Source organism: Pavona decussata, unplaced genomic scaffold, assembly GCF_977016875.1.
Source record: "Pavona decussata unplaced genomic scaffold, jaPavDecu1.1 SCAFFOLD_56, whole genome shotgun sequence".
NCBI lineage: Eukaryota > Metazoa > Cnidaria > Anthozoa > Scleractinia > Agariciidae > Pavona > Pavona decussata.
This window is the reverse complement of record NW_028145478.1, coordinates 532,454-557,500: the sequence shown is the minus strand read 5'-3', so window position 1 is coordinate 557,500 and position 25,047 is coordinate 532,454. Positions and strand designations below refer to the sequence as shown.

General features: G+C 38.3%; 2 long non-coding RNA genes and 2 pseudogenes across 2 annotated transcripts in view; 3 read left to right on the top strand and 1 right to left on the bottom strand.

The window, feature by feature from the left end:
- The window catches only part of LOC146480031 (uncharacterized), a 2,183-nt pseudogene extending 1,710 nt beyond the window's left edge, over window positions 1-473 (top strand).
- Window positions 1-25,047, bottom strand: part of LOC146480025 (uncharacterized) — a 97,077-nt gene that overhangs the window by 47,245 nt on the left and 24,785 nt on the right. The window lies entirely within an intron of this gene.
- Window positions 5,048-6,545, top strand: LOC146480030 (uncharacterized). The gene is made up of 2 exons (XR_014864789.1): window positions 5,048-5,348; window positions 5,555-6,545. It is a non-coding gene; the product is annotated as an uncharacterized LOC146480030 (long non-coding RNA).
- Window positions 23,729-24,885, top strand: LOC146480029 (uncharacterized; annotated as a pseudogene).

Genomic DNA, 25,047 nt, shown 5'->3' with positions numbered 1-25,047 from the left:
TCGCTTTCGAAGTCATTCAAGTATAGGAAGTGACATCATCAAATGCCATGGAGAAAGAAGGATTCTCCAGATGCATTGAACTATTGGAAGGCAAGGGCGTGAAGATCAGCAGGGTTGCAACAGACTGCCATGCTTCCATCAGCAGTTGCATGGCCAAGGATTATCCTCACATCAATCATCAATATGATTTTTGGCACATTTCAAAGTGGGTGGTCAAAAAAGTCACAAAAAAGGCCAAGCAAAAGATTATCCACAGCTGGCAACAGCAAAATGCGAGTGTCATAGTAAATGAGCACACAAAAATGTGGCTGTATGTGAGATGAGTTTCTTGCGAGGGCAAAAAGCAACCATTTTCAGCCCTAAAGCAAAGTGGGAATAATCCAGAAGAATATGTCCCTCATATGCGTATCCTTGGGAAATACCATTCCTCTGGCATTCAAAAATGGGTTGGGGAGGATGGGAAACTCCAGGGATGTCCTGGAGATTGAATGTAATCGCATGGCAGAGAAGGCAAAGGACGTGATAGATCCAGTGATGGACAGCAAAAAGCAACATGACTTATCTTATTCATCACAAAGGTCCCACTTAACTTGAGCAGAAGACTGAGAAACTGAAAAAGCAGCCCATGTCCTTTAAACAGTTACGGCGGCAGGAGCAAAAGAAGAAGTAGGAGAAATTAATTACTCTTTAGTGACAAAAATTTGTGACTGAAAATCTAACGCATTTCATTTTATAATTTAGCTATGTTGTAGTGGCTTGTGGGAAAGTGCGTGCAGTGAGGTCTTCGTGGTGCCTGTGGTTTTTTAGTGTCTTGTTTGGAAAAAAAGCTGAGTGGCCTTTCCTCTGTTAAAATATCTTAATTTCTTTACAAATACGGAAAAGGTTTTATCATTACCATTTTAAAACCCTGTTGTTAGAAATATTGTTTATCAGAACTATATGCACTTCATAGGTGTTAATTTTTTTTAATATAGCTTTATTTCAATACTACATAACACACATAACACATACATCTCATAATACACTATCCTTATTACACTTTTTGAAGTACAAAATTAATTGACATAAACCCTTAACTCCCCCAATCCTCTCCCCCCCCCCCCCCCCGCACTCCTTTCTCAAAATAAATAATAAAAAAAAGAAGAGTTGTTACAACAATTCAAAAATCGCCCACTTTTCTCTTAAAAATGTCATATTGTTACCAGTACACGCAATATAGAGTTCAGTTTCATATTTCAATTGACCTTTAAATTTAAACGCCATAACATTCGGTAAGGTTTGATTCCTTCTGCAATCCCATAAGTAAAGTTTTGGAATAATAAGAAGACAATTAAGCAAGGGGCATGAACTTGTTATGATACCTGTAATTATATCCCTTTTAGTGAGACAAATTCTCCCCTTCGTAAAAGAAAACCAATACTGTTCAAATTCATTCCAGAAAGTTTTCGAGTATGGACAACTGTACAAAAGATGATGCAATGTCTCTAAATCTGAGTGGCAAAAGGTGCATTTATTACAAAAACTGAAGCCAATCTTATAGAGTTTAGTATTAGTATAAAGGATAGAATTAAGTATCTTGTATTGGAAAGCCCTAACATAAGGCTCAAGTGCGACTTTATGTGGAAGCATAAACACCTTTTGCATAGAATCAATGGAGAAATGAAATTCACCTTGCAACTTTTTAAAGGCACTGGGAAATTGTGCCTTTCTATTAATTAACAATGAATAATTATGTTTTGATTTCTTCTTTGTGATATCAAAAACATTACCATTAATTACACATGATGGTGAAGATATTAATGACATCATATTATTTTTTAACTCGCGCGGAACAGCATGACGAAGGCCAGCCCAGGTAAGAAAATTTTTTTGTCAACTCTATTTTTGATAATTGAAAGATTCAGTGCTGTTTAAGTTAAACAACAAATCACTCGTCAGAACTACGCCAGAATCAAAGAAATTTTTGTAGAAGATTGGAGAATTGTTAATACGAATTTCTTTATTGTTCCATATAATGTTACACCAGTCCTTAGTTGACGCAAAGTTTTCACGAAACTCTGATAATCAGGTTAACATTTCGGAATAAAAAAGAGAATTGATGCTGTAATCTTTAATGTCGAAGTTGCAGTTGAAAAAAAAGTCCTCCTAAACTAACCAAAAGATGTCGTAAATAATTTTTCCATGCACCCTCATATATTCCTTTTAACCAGGCGAGACGCAAGGATTTAATCATACATTCCAGGTGTATCATTCTTAAGCCACCCTTCTCAAACTCATTCATTATTGACAATCTAGTAACCTTGTCTGTACCATTCCACAAAAATTTATATAGTAATCGATTCAGTTCAACAATCACGTTGTTCGGGGTTGGCATTAATGAAGTTAAGGTGGTACTGGAGGCTAATTTTCGCATTTTTGTCACATATCTACATGAATCATATTTGTTGAAATACTTGTTCAATTTTTATCATACTTTCACATGTAAAACGTTTATGTATCTAGTTCCTGCAAAAAACATTTTCAATATGAAAGAATGAAAGGAATTTGTGAAATTTGAGCTCTCAATGGACGTGGTTAAAATCTTCTCAATTCGTGTTTTCCAATGTAGCTTAAAGAGAATTCATTCCACTTATTTAAACTTGGGCCATCTGACGCATATCATTAAAATCTAAACTTTGGTAGGAGTACGTCACAGAAAAGTCAAATGGAAATAAATTACCACTAGAAATGTCATCATTGCATCCTCACGAAATAGGCGATGAGGCTATGAGTCTCGCATTTGCAGCCATCTGACGTACTCGCAAAAAAATTTTCCTTCACTGATGTAGTTTACGTCTGCCAAGTTTCTAGTCCTTGCTATAAATCAATGAAGAGATATTGCACTGATCCAACTCCCACCTTTCTATCAACATGTATTTTTTTCTCAAAAATTGCGCTGGAATCGTCAAAAAATCAGCTTGAAAGCTTTCGTTGGCTAGGATTCAATGGCAGCCATGTTTTTTTACGCCTGAAATAACAGTTTACAGTGGTAAATCATCAAAAACGGTCCCTTTTAGACCCTTTCTTTCCTTTTACGGGGTGCTATTTTTCCCGCGAAACCAATCAGGAGAAGCGATTATAAACAATGACACCTCTGCATAGCAACGGCACCTGCAACAGAACCCCAACAGTGTGACGGCGTTGAATCAAACAGACAAACATGTGTGATCGAAGAAGTTAGTTTAGAGAAGAAATATACGTTTTAAAAAAGGGAAAAGTATAAGTGATGCCACCGAGAAAGCGGTTACACACTATGAAGGAGAAGTCCGAAAAGGCTAACGAAGCTTGTGGTTCAGGATCACAGTCGTGGATAGGGCTAGATTAGTAATTTTCATAAGTTGGGGGAAGCTGGCTGGAGAATCACGCATTTCTCACCTGTTTTCTCCTGGCTTCAAGATCGCCGTTAGAGTGCGAGCAGTCTCTGTCTTCTCCTAATTTTTGGAGCGCGCATCTAGCGCACGATAGATCTAGCGAGCGGCGAAGCCGCATAATTTTACCATCACTTTTCGTGCGTGATATGAGGGGGGAAAGTACGACTGCTCGCAGTCGTAGATCGCCGTTCGTTGGATTACGTGAGGCGACCTGTACCCGTTCGGCGTTCCAACAAACCTGAAAGAAAAATATTGGAATAGCGTGTGCTGTTGGGTAGTTGGCTAGGTGGTGAAAATAAGAAATAGCGTTTATTCGTAAAATTATCGCACCAAGAAGCGAATTGTGATATTACTACAAACAATATTTTAAAATCATGAAATAGACTGGATGTTCGAATTACCGGTTTTGAGGAAATTCTCAGCGTCAAAAGCGTCCATGTTTTCATTTCCTAAATTGTCACCACTGAGTTGATCGCAAAATATGATGTCTTAAGCGAAGACAATAATTTTATTTCATTCATCTACAGATCCAGAACGGTCTCATCTTTCACGTAAAAGAGAGCGCTATTGACAGATCTCTCAACATCATACTCTTTGGGGAATTGTACACGAAGACAACAAAAGGATTTTCGCAGTAGGCAGTCCGTGTTTTTTTCTGGGAGAGACCCCGTAGAAACGAAACTTCTCTCGCTTATTACTTGCGAACGCTTCAGTCCTGATCTCTGAAATTTGGCGTACACGTCCCATTTTAAGTAAGCTCCCATATGTTTAAAAAAGGCCATGATCCAAAAGATCCGATTTAGCCTCCAGTAACACCTTAAATAGACAAACTTAGGGATCACCAAACTTTTAATTATGGTAACTTTTCCATAAATAGATAACCCTCTAGAGGACCAGACATTAAGTAGCTTCTTTATCTTGTCTACATTTTCTATGAAATTCTTTTCAAGCAGTAACTTTTGATCATAAGTATAAAATGGTTCGCTTGGCCATTTGATACCAAATGGTTTTGCTTTATTATTCTTGGAGGATCCAATCCACATACCTTCAGTTTTGGTAAAATTTATTGTTAGGCCGGATGCTTTCTTAAATACTTCCAGTAAATCGAAAAGTGCTTGAGCTGAGCTCACATCTGCAAGAACTGCAGTCATATTGTCGGCATATTGAAGCAATTTGGTCTTCGAACAGTAATTGCCAGAGCTTCTGCTGCCAAAACAAAAAATACGGGGAAAGCGGGTCCCCCTGTCTAACACCGCGTTCTAGAAGAAAATAATCGGATGTGGTGCCATTATTTATTACACAGCTTTGGGCATTTTTGTGAAATGTTTTAATCCATCGAATAAAATCCGGGCCAAAGTTAAAGGCCTCAAGGCAACCTAATATGAAATCCCATTCAACACTGTCAAACGCCTTTTGAAAATCTATAAAGATCATTAAACCAGGAACATTCTCTGTGTCAGCAAATTCCATTATGTCAAAAATAGATCTTATTGTTTCACCAATGTAACGGTCTTTAACGTATCCAGTTTGATTATAATGAATAATAGCAGGTAAAACATTTTTAGCTCATTCTTTGCGTCATATGACGCAATGAATGAGTATCGTGGGGATCGAAATGTGGGCCTGAAGTTGTCGACCGTAGACGGAAATGACAATTTTCGATGCTTACCCTCCCCCTTAGTAAATTGAAAATTAACTTTGATAAACCTGAAATACACATGTGCAAGAATTTAACTGTTTCTACAGACTAATAAATAAATAAATAACATCAAATCACAATTTCGGCATTTCTAAAGCGTGCAACATGGATCAAGAAGTCAAAATCTTCAAACCCAGGGGTACCCAGAACGATTTTTTGACACGCTCGATTGCACGAGGCAGGCCATGAAGATCGAGGCGGCCATATTGGAAGGGCGCTTGTTTGTTTTTTTCGTAGTGGTAAGTAATCATTACTTTACTATTGTGCTTTTCTTTGGAGCTTTTCAACTTACAACACACACATCAATAAAAGCGGCCAAGGTAGTCACACTTAAACCTTTTCCGAGCTCCACCAATTTCGATCCAGACTTGAGGCTCGCTAGTATCAACTGCTTTACAATCTGCTTTTACAAATTACATTTCGCTTGCTCTTCTCCAACCCACAGGCAGCAACAACACACGCGGATGAGTTGAGTGAATCACACAGTGAACACAAGAGCATCGAGGGAATGAAAACTTTCCCATGCTGTTCTAAGCGATTTATTTCAAGCAATCGCTGGTGCCCCAGGATTCAACATAGACAAAAACATTGACAATTCAATTTCGAACCAGACTTGAGGCTCGCTCGTATCAGCTGCTCGTATCAACAGCTCGTATCAATTTATCTGCGAACATCATGGAAGAAACCCTTCTTAATGTCAGCTTCTTATCTTTTCAAGTTATAATGGACGACAAAATTGTAAAATCCATTGACCTTGGTGATACTTATTGACATTCACACAAACGAGACTGAACTGTGGAACATCTGAAAGGATATGGCAGCCGGGTTATGGCACTCTGCACATATTATGATTACTGTTTTGTTGATGAGAGCAAGGTAACGTTTTCATGTCGCCACAATGGTTAAAAGTCCACTTGGTGCATTCTTTGCACAAAAAGGACAATTTAGCAAAAATGTTTGCATGTTATGTCCTGTTTATATCGTTTTTTAAAATATTCTTAATGCAAAGTAAAGAAATGCATTGAACTTGATAATACTCAGTTACCAGAGAACCAGCACAGCTAGTTCTTCCATTGTTGTTACTGTTTTTGTTTTAACATTTGTTAATGCTATTGTTATTATTACTGTTTCATCGTAGTAAAGATGGTAACTTCTTCATTACCATATATGATGGCAAGTCTTAATGACAGAAAACAAACAAATATTTTACTTTCTTTCTTAGTATCTTTAGGACTTCAGATTTTATTCCAAATTTTAATTAAACGTTCTACTGCCTGGATGTCATTCCTAACATTTGTTATTGTTACTATGCCAATTGGGTAACTTTTATTTAGCAACTTGCTTGTAAATAGTCAGCATGAGAAGCACCATATCAAGACGGGATGCATCATAATCCACCTGTATCTCAGATTGTAACACTACTCAGTTTCAATTTACCATTTTTCTGTTGATGTTTTTTTCTCATTTTGAAATAAAGTGATCTTGTGTTAACTTCAATAATGTCTATGTGGCAATACCAAAATAACCACACAACATTCCACCCCACCTTTCTAATCCTGAGACACTGTCCAGTTTTTTAATGAAGCATGGGAATGCTCCTGGAATTGGGGGGGGGGGGGGGGCATGTAAAAAAAAGTTGGCCTTCAAAGCCGGGGAGATGGGCCAAAAAATAGGCTCTGAATGGGCAGTCACTCGCACATCATTACTATAAAGTGTACTATAACGGAATGAGTAATGACACAAGGTATCCCACCCCAAAATACAATTTCTGACTTTCTGAAAACTTCAATTTTTCCCACAGAACATTCCCATTAACCTCCCCCCCCCCCACTCCCACCCCTGTACTTTGTTACTTGAATTCAGTAAACTCACACTATCATAATCCTCATTCATTAAAAAATACCAGTACCCCATTACAATATTATCAAAGTCATTCTTTTCTTTCCCCTTTGGTTCAGATGACCACCAATAACAGGCACAATGAAAATTGTCCATTACAAGAATGAGCTGGCTCTCAGCGCCCTTTGATTTATTCTGGATGCTATGACTTTGGACATAATTTTTGCATCCACATTAACCAAAGAAATAGGTCGCCAATTTTCTATGAAAGTATGATCTTTTCCTTTTTTTTCAATCAGAGTAATCACAGTGCGCTTTTGAGAACAGGACATTTAACAAAGGGTTCCCTAATTAAAGGCCAAAACTTTTTATAAAATTCAATGGGGATTCCGTCATTCCCAGAGGCTTTGTTGTTGGAGAACGTTTCAAGAATCAGTTCGCATTCCTCCAAAAGAATTTTCCTGTCACGAGCTTGCTTCTGCTTTTCTGTTAATTTAGGAATATTTAAATCATTTAGAAACAACTTGACAGCATTATTATTCACATTCCTGTTATTATCTGATGAGTACAAATCTTGATAGAACCGCTTTTGTTCAGACAGTATAATAAAAGGATCTGTTGTTATAGATTCATTAATATTTAGTTTTTGCATGTGTTTTTTGACATAACGTCTCTTCTCTAAATTAACAAAATACTTGTTGCTCCTCTCACCATACTGATACCAGCGAGCTCGCGCACCAATATTACTTTAGTTTTTTGTTCATAGAATAGCTCTAGCTTTTCTTTAGCTGCAGTCAACTGATTTGCATTGCTATCACATGGGTTTGATTCATAGTTTTGACTTGCAACTGTATAGTCATTTTGTAGAACAATCTCTAGTTCGCTTCTTTCTTTTGCCGTTTTGGATATTGGATAGCGTGTGCATGTATGTTATATTTGATCCAATCCCAAATAGTCTGATTATCGGACAATTCCTTTTCCCCATCAGCGATCCAACTTGGAATCTTTAAAGTAATGTCTTTTATATAGTCTTTGTCGTCCAAAATTGAGCAATTCATTTTCCAAAGACCGGGACCTTTTATCTGGTTGGCTCTAGTTCCAAGTGGGACATTTTCAGCTCGCCTGAGTTTTTTTGCCACCGTTTATGCAATAATAATTGCATAAACGGTGGCAAAAAAACTCAGGCGAGCTGAAAATGTCCCTCTTGGAACTAGAGCCAACCAGATAAAAGGTCCCGGTCTTTGGAAAATGAATTGCTCAATTTTGGACGACAATATAATTACTATTTATTTTACAGGATGAAATTCTCAGCACAATTTCCTTTCATAAAATATGAATAAATTATTTCTTGTCACTATGCACGATTCCTTTGGTTTTTTGTTTGCATGATTTCTCTGGGAGAATACTGTATGTTCCCTGGCACCATTTTTTTTTTTTTAATTTGGCCCCAAATTATTTTGTAATTGACCATCTCTAATCCTAATGAATTTGGAAAAGGAAATTTTCTTCTCTGTGTAAACGATTTCAACTAAAGAAAAGTGGCAATTGGAACATAGTAGACTAGTATTGATTATCAATTTATTTTGACAACAATGTATTCTATTAACAGAACAAAGTAGATAAAGGTACGTTTTGTTATTTATTTGATAGTCAATTCGAAGGGGTTTGCGATGTTGCAAAAAAATATAAGGCTTGGAAGCCAAATCACAGTCAAACTGGCCAGAATGGACAAAAATGATGGCTGTGAATTATGATTTCTTTTTTCATTTTCAAATAATCCACATTTTTCCACTTGAGGTGTCGATTATTTGTCTCCTCTAACTTAATCTGTTCATTAAAACACAACAAACACAATTATCAAAAATCTGAGACACCCTTTTTTAGTATAACGTGTTAAGAATCAAATGCAATCTTTATCACTTTCTTCCGCTCATTTTCGGCGGGCCTGGAGGTTGATTTACACAGACATGCTTTTACAAAAAACTTCCCAAATTTGAAAAAACTTTAAGTTTTTCGTTTTTTTAAGAGGACAATCTATAATCTGGAATTATTAAGCTTTCAGAAAATGTGCAGTTTGTATGGGTTTTATTTAAAACACAAGTGCTAGAGCGGCTCGCACGCGGATGGTCCTCAAGAGTGGCTGATACCTTAAAACCAGTAAGTTGTTTTAGCATGAGCATGTGCTTTGGAAGCATAATGTAAATGATAGCACTGGTAACGTAAATGATATGTTGCAGGATGCAACACAATTAGCTCTGTACCAACAAATATTCCAATGAAATGAACTAAGCTGTCTTACAATAACAACAGGAACTATTTATCTTTTTTTTTCTTTAGTGTTGCTTAATTTTTTGTTCGAAACACCAAATTATTTTGCAGTTACAGAGGATTATATTATTTTGATCACTTACAGATATGCCTAAGTCACACGCTGAAATTTCAAAGGCTTACAGAGGAAGAAAGAAGGTTAAAGAAGGGGAGGATTTTCAAAAACGAGAAAGTAGTCATGTTATGAAGTATTACACTGTATCAAGCAAACTAAGCAATGAAGGACTTGAAGAAAGGTGAGCAATCAACTGGGAAAATGCTCGAAAATACAGAGAAAGAAAAGCTGCAGCTGTCAACAGCATGCCTCACCAAATGTCTCCTTTGAAAATTAAACTTGACTTACCCCAAGTGAGAAAGAGGCAAAAGGAGGTGAAGAGCACAATCAAGGCCCTGGGAAAGCACATTTCCAGTTTAAAACTGGTGAACAAGATGCTCCGGAAAAAGGAATGAAAGGCAAATTGCTAAAAGTAACCCTAAAATACCTTCCACTGACATAACACTAAAGACCAGAACAAATGAGCAGATCAGAAGCTTTAAGAAAAAGACTCCTTTTTGGCAACTTCCTTGAAGAGGATTTCAAAGAGTCTGCTACGGCCAACAACACTACTGTTGGAAAGCGCACTGTCCGAAAAGTGGTTGGTGGACAAATAGCCAAGAAGTACCAACTCGTTAGCACAATGAGCAAAGAAACAGGGATCTCAAGAAATCACCTGGAAAAGGTAAAGAATAAGTTGCTTGCCAAACTGAGAAAACGTTGAATTGTTAGTATTCAAACCCAGCTGAAGAGTGTTCAAACCTTCCTAGAATGCAAGGACAATAGTCGTATGATGCCAGGAAAAAAGGACTCAAAAACATGTGATGGCGAAAAAGTTCAGAGGAGAATTCTGTGTAACTAGATGTACAATTTCTACCACAAGTATATGGCAGAAAATAAAGCAGTAAAAATGTCGCAAGCCACAGTTTACAATCTGAGGCCCAAATACCTGCTTCTTGCAAATTTCACTACTCGCAACACATATTCGTGTCAAAGGCACCAAAACATGGCATTAACGTTCCTCACTTTAAAAGCTAAAGGGGCTATCGCAATCGTCAACCCCGACAAATTCATCAAAGAAAATGCCTGAAAATGTCAGGACAATCCTCCAAAGTCTGGATACTGAGATCATACCTTTCAATCAATGGAAGCAGGTTACTGATGACAACTGCATAGTGAAAATGAAAATTGTGAAGGTGGAGTCATCCAAAGAAAATTTTTGCAAAAAAGCAGAGGAAGCCTTGACAGTCTTGCAGGCATGTAGCCTGAGTTTAGGAGCAATATACCCAGCTTCGCAAGCTGTAAGAAAACCTTCCAAATGGCCATGTCATCGCACAAATGGATTTTGCCTAGAATTACCTGTGCCAATTGTTAGAAGAGGTTGAAAGTGCCTATTGGAAAGGGAAAATAGTCACTCTTCAACCAGTGGTCAAATACTACAAAGATAAAAATCGGGAAATGCAGCACAAAAGCTTTGCTTCTGTATGTCTGATGAACTTTCCACAATTCCACCGCGGTCCTTACTATCCTTAAGAAGCTTATGTCTGAGATGAAATCAGCGGTACTAGAAATGAAGTTTATTCACTACTGGACCAACAGCCCTACTTCCCAATACCGCAACAAGACGATCTTTGCCACAGTCGCCAACCATTAAGCTGAAATTGGTGTCCCTGCCAGCTGGAATTATTTCGAGGCAGGATATCACAAAGGCCCTCATGAAATTTAGGAACCTTTTCAAGGTAGTTAAGGTTATTCTGCAAGGAGCCAAGTACCGTTTTATCATCTTTTTTTTTTTTTTGCAAAAAAGGAGCAAAGACGTTATTTTTTCTCACAAATGTGGAGATAATCATCTTCGAAAAATGCAGTTTTTCTGGGATATTTTAGTGATCAGCAGTGGCAACTAGGGTTAGTTTCCTTAACACACTCCACTAATATGAAAATATACAAGGATATGTCATATTTCGCAAAAAGGAGGATCGATTTAAAGAAAATGGGCCACCTCTTCATTAAAAAATAATTTATTTAACATAGAAGCAGGGTTTATGCTCAACCCCATAACTTTTTAATAAATAAAGATTTCAAAGACCCATTTAGCACAAGTGTATTTCAGATTATGCCTAATAAGTAGGGTTATATTTTGGGACTTTTCTGATTTTTCAACATTTTGGATCCCTTTTTGCCCCCATTTACTTAGAACGGCCTTACAAGTAAACAGCCACAAGGGTGGCCTATATCTGGCAAACTTGTAGCTTGTTTTTTTCTCGTTTCCTGCAAACAGAGCTCAGACTTGGCAATGCACTTAATTAGTTTAGGTAAGCAGGAAAGAAACACAAAGGAAATTTATTCCCCCAGGAAATAAATGATTTCACACAGATTGCTGCTCTGGTTAATGTTTCAATAGCCAGGAGTCAGGTTACATACAGAACCTTAAGAAAATCGATATTTAAATCATGGCAGGCCAGGTTGCAGGCCTCTTTTTCTCCTGCTTCAATATGAAAAGCTTTCCCCAACATCATCCAACCCATTATGAGGAATTTGGAGGTTAGCATAAATGTGGTTACACTCAAGGAGTAAGGAGTAAGTGTCTAAGAACAATTATTGTAAATCAATCCGTGTTGACATTAGATTGTATCTTGATTTTGTATTCTGAAACTTAATGGATCTATAGTGTAATTGATTGACATAAGTGTCAAAATAGTCTACCATTGTATTGGAAAAGATAAATTTGTAAAATCGAAGCTCATGTATCAGTTGATACGAAAGTTCGGAGTTGTTAGAGATTGTGAAATGTAAACAGTATATGATGGAGAACGAAATAAAGAATTGTTGAAAGGAGAAAGATACAGTCCTCTTATTGAGTCGAACCAGTGCCGGGATTTTCCGAACAGTAAGAAAGACAATCCCTGGCTGCTATGAAAATTTTGTTGGCTTGACATTCATTTCTGGTCATTGCTTTGTTCCACTTTGAGCGTACATTACACAGAATCTACCTGAATGCCTTCTTTTATTCGTTTACCCACATCAGTGTCTGAAAGTGGACGACCAGCAAATGAAGGAAATCATTACCAACAGAGTGAGTATTAGTGTATATGCTATGATTTTTTGAATATAGCATCTAGCCTTCTTTCAAATTTTCCTTTCTTTTGTTTTGAGTTTGATTACGTATGATTGGACTGGTGTTCAAAGGAAGTAAAATTGCTTCATTTTAGTGTCACTAGTTCCAAATTATGGAATAACTTGCGGCTGCCACTATGAAAAAGTAATTCTTTTAAAACATTTAAGAATTAAAAACATTTATTCACACTTTACAAAACTGTACTTTGACAAAACAATTTTTTTCGGAAGTTATAAAGTGGTTCAATAATGAAAATGCCACCTCTTCACGCTACTCACAGATAGAAATATTATTTGGTAGAAAATTTGATGATAAAAATGTAAATTCGTATTTCATCAAAAAGCTCAACTTCACCCTTTTATATGCTAAGTATTATTTATATAATCAAAAGGTATTGTGTACTGAAATTTCCATGATTGATTTTATAGCAAATCTTAACCAAAAATATTCATTGGAAGGTCTTAGCATGTAAGACTTCCGTAATATTATAATATTATTATAGAATAAATATGTAAATGATGGAGTAGATGATACCTTGTATATATTTTGTAGTAGTGCTTGTAACTTCGTTTTCTTGTGTATAAGTGTATTATTTATAGCAAATCTTAATCAGAAATATTCATTGAAAGGTCTTAGCATGTAACACTTTCGTAATATTATTATAGAATGAATATGTAAATGATCGAGTAGATGATACCTTGTATATATTTTGTAACAGTGCTTGTAATTTCGTTTTCTTGTGTATGTGTGTGTATTCTCAATAAAAAAATTATTATTAAAAAAAATTTGTTCAAACAGTTTCTGACAAGTGGTTGTTACCCATTTTCATTAATTATTGTATCTTTTAATGCATTTTGTTATTGCCTACAGTGTGCATTTACACTTCAAATTGACATGCATTAAGGAGGCTCGCATCAGTTTTTCTGGACTTAGGGTGGAAGTTTTGAAATTACAATCTCGCATAGAAGGTAAACTTCGATCTCCTTGATACTACTACATCATTTCAACCTATGATCAAAGTTGATTTTCTCATTGGTTTCCGGGCAACAACTATTGGTGTGTATCGTACGACCACAATGCATTATTTTGTCACATTTCCAATATGGCGAAAGATCCTACTGGTTCGAGTGGAGTTTCGGGTTGAGTTGTCAACCGTTTTTCTTGATTTTTCCTCTTGCTTTATCTATGGAGCCCTTGTTAGGCTACCTTAGAGGCGATTAGTCTTTTCTCTTTTCTCAAAGCTTTTCAAGAGGACGATGAAAGTGGTAAATCATGGCATTTGTCAAACATGGTCGCTTTCTCAAATTTTGCTCAATATAGAATAGGTCTGTTTGGTTTCAAGTGGCATTCAGCTGCTGGTGCTTTCCTCTCTGATGATATAAACGAAAAGCCGAGGTTTTTCTACATGGGAAGCATAATGCACCAGTATGCACCAGTCGTTTTGCACCGCTTTGAACTCACAAAATTTTACCTTGTTTGCCTCCAACTACCATAATCAAATTCAACATGGGGTTCAATCACGATCAGAAGCTGACCTATTTTAGCTCGTGATTTACGTCATTTTTGAAAGTCGTTTTATTTTCAGGAAGATATCTTGATTTTTTTTAATATTATCCTTGTTTAAATTAATGACAGAAGATCGCTTTTTTTCCAACAAAATTCCGGCAACAGGAAGAGATGATTGGCAAAAGAGGTCCTGGGCGAGACGAGACATTTACTTTAGTAGCCTACATTTGCCCCTATTGGCCTGATTCTATGTCTGATCAGTGGCCAACCGCCAGAAATCCAACATTCTGGAATGCTTGTGTGGATGCTGTCGTGGAAACTACTGGCTGTCCAAAACTAAATGGGAAGTAGAATACATAAGTGCAGTAGTATACACTTTTTCATGCAGTAAGCTCAGAGCTTTGTTTATCTGTTACTGTTTGGTTTTGCCTGTTTGATTTTATTCTCATGCTCTTGTAAATTCTGTAAATAATTAATCAGGTACATATAATTACTGTAAAATGTCAATGGGTTTATGCCAGTCATTGTACTGTAGCTGCTAAACCAAATTGCAGGCTGTGTTCAACAGATTTTATTTCTCACTTACCCTGGCCATAATAATGTTAATTGTCAGTTCGTATCATGATTATTGTCACTATACCTTCAAACCTACATTACATGTAATATTTTATATTTTGATTTGTTGTTGATGCTCATTGACATTTCAGGTGAATCATGCAGAAGCAGGGTCCTCAAAAATCTTCAGAAGGAGTTTGATTCCCTCTCAAGGGCAGAGGAACATTTCAACATTGACTACTTTGCCGAAGATCCTTTATTAAATGTTGGTCCCTTGGGAAGCGTCACCTCAACCCCAAGATCTGCACATCCTCTTTCCATTGATGTTGTTGTTAATTCCTTATCACCCCTGTTTTTTAGCCCTTCACATGGGAAAAGTGCACTGGAAAGAGATGACTATTGAGCAAGCAATTGTCGAAGTAGGCCAGGCTATTTCTACACTATGAAAACGCTGAAATTCATGAAAGAGAATTACAGAAGAGGTGAACTATACATGGAATCCCTAAAAGATGGATGCAAGGAGAACAACGATGATCAATGCAGTTGGTGTAAGGATACTGGATGGAAAGGTCCAACAATGGCCAGGGTTCCTGAACCAATGCCTGACAGGGAGAATCGAGGGCATTACGAAGATGTATTTCACACCTCCAACAAGGGAGACACTGGGGAACCACAACTTTTTGATGACTTTGCTCTTCGTGCAAACTTAAAAAAAACTTCATGCGAGTAAACTAAGTAAACAAGAAAGAAAGAGAAGAGTTTTCAATACAGTATGCTGTTGAAGAGGAACATGTTACAGCCTATGTTCAACACACGGAAGAGCAGAAAGCATGTGCACTGATTCGAGCAAGAGAGAAACAACAAAAGAGAAATGCAAAAACGCAAAAATCTTCCATCGATTATGACTGGAAGGAACTACAAAAGAGTGGCAAACTGCACACCATGACAAAACCAGTACTGCAGCACGTTCTCTTTGTATGTGTGTTCCTTTTGCATGTACATATTCAATTGTTGCTTTTCGTTATCTGTAATTCGTTAGGAATATTGTCAATTATTTGTAGTCTTAATTCACATTATTGCAGTTACTTTTATCAGTCAAAAAGAAATGTCACTAGTATATCAGTAGTTATTGTCTTAGGAATTTGTGTGTAGTATTGTAAATTTCAATGTAGTCTAACTATTATTATATCCATTACCGTGTATTTCATATCTTGTTCTGTAATCAGCATTCATTGTACATTTTGCAGTTAGCGTTACTTGAGAATCTTTGTAAATTATTCAATGTTGTAATTGTATAAGAGTATATAAATAAGGGTTAGGTTGTTGGTTGTTGGAACAGTTGTAAGAAAGAGAAAAGAGAAGAAGAAAAAAGTTGAATTCACCGCCGAGAATCTTTTTGGTGGGCCGGACAGCCCCATTTGTTCTTCAACAATAACCCATTTGTCAACGGAGACCATGCAAAAGAGTGGATGTGATTGGTAAAGAAAACAGTTAGTGGAACAGAAGAAGAGAAGTGGAGGGAGAAGTAAAGAAAAATTTAACAAAGACGGAAAAGCACTTGGCAAGAGAGAAAGCCTTTTTTTTGGCAGAATGCAGAAAGGTTAGTAGACTGCTTTGGTTTATTTGTGGTTTGGTTGGACGAAGAATAAACTATGTTGTGCAGCAGCGAACATTTTGTATCATAATAGCTTAAGTAATTAACGTAAGATTGCAAACGTAATTTAGTTTTAGGGTAATTAATTAGGTCTAGAAGAAATAGTTTGTTTTTATGTTCCTGCTTATTGTGTAACTTAGCGTTTATGTATTCTAAACTTGCTAAATTTGTAGTGTTACTTAGTCCTTTAGTGTGTTGTGGATTTGCAGGAAAGGTTGTGTACAGTTGTTTGTTTAGTCTCGCCACTCAAAAGAAAGATCCACATCACAGTCACGGAAGGAAGGATGACTGGGTACAGAGAATATCAAGCCATTTGCTGTTAAACAGAGTTGTTGACCAAACGGGCATGGTAACATCCTCATCCAACATCCTTAAAGTCCAGTACAAACAATGGCAAGAATGTGACTGATAGTTATCATGTTGATAACTAAGTGAAGACAGTGACAGTGACGAAGGAGATGTTAGCAGTTCTGAAGATGAGGTCGTAGCTGCTGGACCTGGGTGAAAGAGATGAAGAGTAGGAGGACTTTTTGATCCCAGAAACAGTTGCAACACGTTCTGGTAGAGTGGCTGGTAGGCTTTTAACTGCCATTTTTCACTGAAGGTACATTCTCTTTTTTTTTTCCTAGTTTTAGATTGTGGGAAAGGTGAAGGTGGAGGGGGGCGGGGGGCTGTGAAATATATCTGGAGAAAATGGGGGGGGGGGGGGGGCTTGAAAGAAAATTTCCTTTCATGGGAGGCAGGAGAATTTTTCTTGGTATCGCTTAGTTTTCCTCAAGCCCCCCTCCCCAACCCATAATTTATGAATGGTCCCTTGCAATGCACAGGTGTCAAAATACAATTCCAGATTTTCAAATACAGAGGCTGAGGCAGTTACGCTGTTACCCAAGACTGGACCAAGGACAACAATTGGCTTTGTCCACCTGTGTAACTGGTTGTCTGTGATGTTACACACTTAATTACATGTCAAATAGTGGGAATTCTGATTGTTCCTGAACGGACGTCGTCCTAGTTTTGGACCTTTGTAAACGCCATGCAACTGAATGATGCAGTAAAACAATTTGCGAGGGAGTGTTTAATGTCTTTAGCTTGTTCTCAATTCATTACAGTTTTTGACCCTGGTAGAGGTAATGGATTGTATTCTAATGAGTATGAAATTGTATTTTCAGAGAACGCCAGTTTTAGGGTTGTTCTACCAACAGCCTTTCGTAATGTATCTTCGATTCTTTGATCATTGTCAAAAAATACTTAATTTTCACATTAATTTACGCGTTCTTGTTGCGTTGTCTGTATCACTATATATTATATCCTTCTTCATTGTACACAGACTTACAATGTATGGGATTTTTAGGAATTTATAGATTTAATTGCATGGAAAAAGGAGTTTCTTCAGGTGTTTGCCTTATTTATAGATTTATCCCATTGATTGATATTTGATGGTTTGATCTCTTTATCATAACTTTATTGAAACTCTTAATCTTATTGTTGTACATTCTTTTTCTTCTTTAGATCTTTCATTATTGCAGTGCAATATTGTTCAAATTAAGCCAACCTTGCTGAGGGTTAACATGATGCTGTGTTGTCTTCAAAGGAGCCTGCTACTTTGGACAAGTACCATTTGGCATGGCTTGGTTGGAAGAGATGGGCATCAAATTTCAATGCGTTACTATATTTCCTGCAAAACCTTTCTTCATGGATCTTTATTTGAAGGATCTTAATTCTGCGAGTTACGCGGCTCTGATTGCTTCAACAGTGTATAGTATCTGGTGGGTGCATAAAGTTGCAGGCGAACCTTCTACAACAGACCATGAAATTGTGAAGTTTACCATGGAGGACTATAAATATCTGTTGGCCCGGCCAGTACGGCCCAAAGACCATGTTGCAGTTGATGATTTTCCTAAGCTTGTGAAAGTGTATGGCAGACCAGAAGCAGACATATAAGGTGGCTCAATTGGATTTTTTAATAGTACCACCTTCTAACTTTAAATATAAATCACAACGCACTTAAACATAATACAGGAGATTGATATCCACACTCTTGCTATGATTGACCAAAGTTTCGGTATTTTATCGAGATTAGAGTTACCATAGCAATGCAATGACGTCATGGCCGTTTTTACTCACGATCGAATTTCTTGAAATCTAGAGGTTTTCTTTCTAAACTGTGAACTGTACTTGTAGTTTAGATAGTGTGCCTGATGTGTAGCGAATTTAAACGAATTCTATGAGAGTGATTTCGAGAAATTTTCGCCTGAAGTTTTAGACCATTAACATGAAACAAATCTAATCGAGGCGCTTTAGTATATGTTTGGCAGGCTTACAGAAAGGGCATTTGGAGCGCATTTTATTTTTATACACATGAACCACATTTCCTGAAAAGTGGAACAAAATTGCTTCATTCAATTTCGAAAAATATGAACTTGAATAAAGTGGCTATTTTGCTTTCACATGTTCGGCGCCTGACAATTATTTTCGATGGTTGCTTGTTTGTCTCATTATGCAAGCCCATTGCCAAGAATTTTCGTACTAGCGTGAATTCCAACGAACCATGCTTTTCCGACAACCCGCCATTGCCTTCAGAGAACGAAGCTGATTAGTCATATCTGTAGGTCAGTGTTTTCTAAATAACAATAGCGCAGTAGCCGTCAGTCACACGCGTATTAGGAAGTACTGTAATGCTCTGAACCAGCTATGCCAAGACCGAGTTGGGAGAGGAAGAGGAAAGCCGCTGTAGTAGAAATGAACAGTTCGTCAAAAAGAAAGAAAGGAAGTGAAAAATTTGATCAGGCAATTTGTTTCTATTAATTAATTTGTTTTTGTTTTATGTTCTTCTCTTGCAACAGCTAAATTATTTGTCCTTTCTCATATTGCACAGTTGCATGGTGTTTTTGATTAATTTTAGGTCAGTTGTCAACAAACAGGAGAAGAAATGGTACAAATTCTAAACTACAAAGTGAAGCGGTTGCGAAGACACCAGTGTAGTGAAATGAAAGGGAAGCGGTGGAATGGTAGTGTGGGTGATCAAGCTGTTTCCAGTCCCCTCTTATCAACAAGGGAAGCCCACATGAAGGTCGTATTCTACGATCAAGTTTGCCTGCCAAAAAGTGGAGAATGTTGACCAGGCCTATATGGTAAACATGGAGAATTTAGCAACCTCCCTTCAAAAGTGTCAGAGTTGTGGAGAAGGACCACTGGACCTTTGCAATATTTCAGAAGATATTCGCTCAGAGGGTGTTTGCCCAGTTTTAAAAGTAAGATGCAGTCATTGTGATGAAATTAACATCATTTGTCCAGCAGAATGCTATCGAACTGGTTAAAGAGGCCCACCAACATTTGACATCAACTCTCGGGCTGCTCTCAGGGCCTTTCATTCCGGTCTTGGGGATTCTCAACATTCAGGTTTGCTTGCAACTCTTGGCCTACCATCGCTTACTGCTCAGAATTATAAACACCGAGAGAGAGAGAGTGGCAAGGCAGTGGAGGCAGTCGCGAAATGAAGCTGCAAGATATATGCCAAGGTGGAGAAGAACGAGTCAAAGTCTCAGACTTGTGATGATGAAATAGTAAAGATTGGTGCCTCGTATGATATGGGCTGGAGAAAGAGGTCGTACCTATGACTCGTCCTCAGGAATGGGCTCAGCTATCGGAGTGACGACAAGAAAAGTCCTGAGCTATGCTACTCACAATACCATTTGTCGAGTTTGCCAAGAGGCCCAGAAACAAAACAAGGATCCAGGCCTTCATGATTGTAGAAGGAATCATCAGGGGTCATTAAAGAGTATGGAAGCTAATATTGCTGTGCAACTCTTTAAACATGCTGTTGCGAGTGGTGTATTGTACTCCACTTATATTGGTGATAACGATAGCACAACCGAAAACCATCTCAAAACACTGGTTTGTTACGAGATTGAGTAAAGGAGCGATGTAAACCACTCATGTCGAGCTTTGGGCTCGCGCCTGTATTCTGCGAAAACAGAAGTAAAGGGGCTTACTCCAGCAGTTATAGGATACTTGCAAAAGTGCTTCACGTATTGTATCGAGCAGAATGAGGGAAACCCTTCCACTTTGTTAGAAGGATTATTGGCCATAGTCCCACACACATTTGGTAAACACGAGAAATGTAAGGAATGGTGCAGGTACAATGAAGATCCTATCAACTACCGGCACAATGATCTACCAGGGGGAAGAGATCTCAAAGGGGCAGATCTGCGCACAAGCATAGAAGATGCTCTGAAGCCCTTTCTTACTGAAGAAGCTGCAAGAAAGCTTGCTCCAGTTGGGTCCTCCCAACGCAACAAATGTCTTAATTTTGTTGTCAGTTCGAAGGAACCAAAAATTAGGCACTATGGTGGTTCTGAGACCAGTGACTTCAGGACTGCTGCTGGGGTAGCTCAGCTCAATGAAGGCTACAGATATGTCGCTGAAGCAGGAGAAGATATGGGCTTACCACGAAACACCCGGACTGAAATATATGTCAAGAAGATGGATGAAAAACAAGAACAAGATTTCCGAATTAAAGTCCTAGAGAGATTCCAAAAAGGCGCAAAAAAACCATCGAAAACCTAAGTCCCAAAAATCACAGGTGCTTGAACTGCACTAGGGTGTCACTTACGAAAGTGGAGCGCGGAGGAGAAGGCAACAATATCAAATGGCACCCTTAATGACCTCAACGGGTCATCAACTCGAGAAGAGTTTAACAATTATATGGGCAAAATCGTAAAACCAAAGGAACTGGAACCAGGCCAATGGCGGTTGAGCGTGGAGCTGAAGAAAGTTATGTATTCCTCGTGGTTGATATTGAAATGACAGGACTTGATAAAGACCTTGAAATGATTCAAATTGCATGCAAATTGGAAGGGAGCTGTACGTCATATTCAAATACCTTCTTCCCGATAAACATTTAATGCAGACTCTGCCACAAGGGTACATAGTATTAGTGAAGAGTACAGAAACGGTACAAGTGTTAGTAAAGGAAGGGAAAGAACTAGAGGCACTGCCGCAGTATGATGGACTGACAGAGTTTTGCAGTTTCGTTGCCAGTGAAGAGTCAGATGATGGAAAGGTTGTTTTAGTCGCACACAACAGATACCGGTTTGACTATCAGGTGCTGTTTGATGCTTTCAAACAACACAATCTTCTTGACCTATTTTGTGGTCTGAATGTCTTGCTGGTAGATTCTCTCAAGGAAATATCCCTAGAGATGAAGAAAAAGAACAGTCCTATAAAGTGTTGCCAGAGTAAGCCTTTGTCAACAATTGATGAATTTTTAATGAAAGAGAAGTTTCGGGCCCATGAGGATGTAACTGCCCTAGTAAAGATCCACTTTGGGTCTTCATTACGCATATCACAGGATGAGCTTATTGCCAGTTCTATTTGTAATCGAGATTTTGTACTCTCCATGCAAACTGGACAAGAGGCAAAAGCACGAAAGTCTACTTTACAAGAAGTTCCACTCTCTGATGGAAAGAAAGAGAAGCTGGCAAAGGCTGGCTTAGACAACAACACACTTACTCGAATTTTCCAGCAAAGGGTTTAATCTAAGTTTTGGCTCTGCCTAAGAAATATGACCGGGTCGATTGTAAAAACGCCAAGCCAAGAATAACAAAGAGCCTTAAAGTCCTCACTAAGATAGTCAATTACTTCGCTTCAAGGAAGTATCAGATCAGACAAATGTAAGAAGAACATTGACAAAAAACAGGTCCAGATAATAATCATTAGTGTCAGGAACTTTTTCTCCCTTTTGTGCAGTAAAGGCTGTGTTTCTCCTACTCTGTTGCACATGGCCAATTTGCTGCAGCCTTTCTTGAAAAAAATTTTTCTCATTCTCTTGCTAGATAGTCTTAACTAGTTATCTGTCTGCTCCATTTTTAACTCGTGAATGCGTGCATGCGTAAAATGCTTCCTTTCCCTACTGGCTGACTCTGGTTTCATGTTTGAGAGCGTCCTGGAAATGGCAAGGCATGGCAGTGGCTTATTTCTCCCGGAGACTTACCCACCTTCAGGAACTTGGAGACGAAGGACTGGATGTCTTCAAAGGATTTATCTTTTCAAATCCGGAAGATGCAGCAAAAATAAACTTTGTAGTGAAAAAGTCAAAGAGTACTGTGTTCTGCATAAAAACCACATCATGGCCGCTTTGAAGTTCAATGAATGCCAACAAACCGACAAAGAGTTTCGACTCCTTTGTAACGGATTTAAAGATCCTCAAGAAGGACTGTGGATACCAAGAGGAAGAACGAATGGTTTGTGACACAATTGTTTTCCCCTGTAAGCACACTAAAGTTCGTGAAAAGTGCCTCAATTTAGCTGATGAGTTGACTCTCGAGAAAGCTGTGGAAATTGGTTGCAACCATGAAACGAATCTAAACAGCCTAAAGAAGCTCACAAAAGACGAAGACCCAACAGTGAATATTGTAAACAAACAAAGAAGCCAAACTACCCTAAGGCTAATGGAGAGAAGGAGAGAGCCACTCAGACTGTCAAAAATCTATGGCGAAAGAACAGTGACAAACATCTGGCCTTGCTTGACTATCGGACTACACCACTACCAGGCATCGAACTGTCGCCAGCAAAACTGCTGATGGGACGTAGGCTGAGAAACGAGTTACTGATGATGGACAGCTTGCTTCAACCTGCTAGGGTCAACCACAAATATGTTTCCAGGCACCTGAAGAAGACCACGGAGGATCAGAAGAAGTACCCTGACCAACATGCTAGCAGTGAAATGAAGGAACTACATCCCGGTTCGAAGGTGCGAATGCAGCCCAAAACAGATTCCAGAGAGCAGAAGCAGAAGCCACAGACGGTGGTCAGAGATCATCACACACCAAAGTCCTGTGTAGTTCAAGCAGAAGATGGCAGAAAGTATCACTGCAACAGACAGCACCTACGAGTATGCCCAGCTCCAGGTCATGGAAGTTAAATGCAAAACCGTCTCTTGAGAGTAGTGCACACCAAAACCTACCCAAGGACAAGCCTGACCATCCTGCAGCCCCACCAATGTCGCCATGACCCTGAACCACCAAAGGCAGACAGTTCAGAGCCTTATGTTACCCGAAGTGGCAGATGAGTAGTAAAACCAGAGCAGTTGGACCTAGGGACTAAGAACCATTTTCAGCTTTTGTTTTCATTTAAAAATTCCATGACGGAGACATTATTATTTTCTTTTAAGCGCAGATTTATTTCATTTTTTTTTAAAGGGAAGGATGTGACATTAATGCTTAGACCACCCTAGTGTATCCTTATTTGTCATTAGGGAGCTTAAGATACAGACGTTTTCGTGGTGACAGTGACGTAGAGAGCGATTAGGATTGGGGCGAGATCGACTGCACATGCGGCCCTGCCGTCACCCTCGCGTCAGTGACATGAGTTCAGCGCGTTTGCCATTGCAGTGAAAACGTGAGTTAACATTTTTTTATTTCTTTCACTTACTGGTAATTTAGTAAATTTTATTTTACTGACTGCATTGTCACTTTTCACACATATCGTCTGCCTATGTCTCAGACAGCTGACAAATCTTTTGCTTTCTAAGTCAAACATGACCGAAGCTGCAGCTGAAGCAACATGTTCTTCAGTCCCAGGTTCAGTGAAGTCAAAACCATCCAAGTAAGTTTGGGCATTTACGCTTACTATTATGTGTTCTTAATGAATTCCCAACATGAAAGGAAAATTCTTGCTGGCAACCATACTTTTTATCAAAAGTTACATCTCCAAAATGCAATTTAAACCGATGGAGATTTTCCTGGACGGGCAACGCTTACCGTATACATGTAAAATCGCATTGTTCTGTTTTTGTGTCATGTATCTGCATGCTGGCTTATTGATATAAAGTTTGAGGCATTAAAATATTGCCAGAGGATTCGAATTCATTTAGCCCAATGGGACTGATTTCTTGTATCCACTTTAATATTAAGATAAGCTTTGGCTTTTTTTTTTTCAAATAATAGAAATAAAGCCAGAGAACTTGATGTTTCAGTCACAATATTCCTGTATGAATTGTCTATTTCTTGTTAAAAGATTAATTCTAACTCGGAGTCCTTTTTTTTCAGCACAATGGAATGGACAAACCAACACAACACATTATTTTTAAGAGAGGTCATATCATCAGACTTGTATAAAACAAGAAAAGATAGTCCACAGAGAGGAAAGGTATGAGATGAGATTGCAGCAAGACTCAACAACCTCTCACACCCCCAGTTCCTTGTTAACAAGTGGTCATTGCGAGACAGGCTCAATCTTCTCATGGCCAAATTCAAGGCCAAAAATAGGGAGGAAGCCAGGGCAAGTGGTATCAGTCCAGAGTTACAAGAAATAGATACTCTGCTGGAGGAGCTGTGTGGAAAAGCTGAAGACGCCAAAAATAGACCGCCAATTGGAGATAAGAGGAAAAATGCCTAACAAGAGAAAGCAAAAGCACAAGAAATGAGGCTTGAAGCAATGGAGACAATGGGACAAACTGAAAAACAAGATGAGAAAAGAGATGGAATGAATCCAACAAAGAAAAAAAGAAAAAGTACAGGTGATGCTATTGGGTACTTAGAAAAGAAAGCGGAACAAGAGATGACATTGCGGAGGGAAGAGATTGAAACTAGAAAACAAGAGGAGGAAAGAAGTTCTAAGCAGACAACAATGCAGCAGGAGATCTTAAGGATGATTCAGCAACAGCAAGAAGACCAGCTGAAGCAGCAACAAAGAAGTCAAAACCAACAGCTACAATTTATCACAGGCTCTGTTACACGTCATTGAGAGGTTGGCTCCCAAAGAAAATCGCCGACACTTGCTCAAAGGCTTTGCACTTACTTTTGCCTTTAAATGTGTATTGTTGTGGTTTTGTTCAAGCTCTGTGCACAGTTGTAGTTTAAACGTGCTGAGTTAAAGTAAGTATGTTATTTAAGTATTCATAGACCT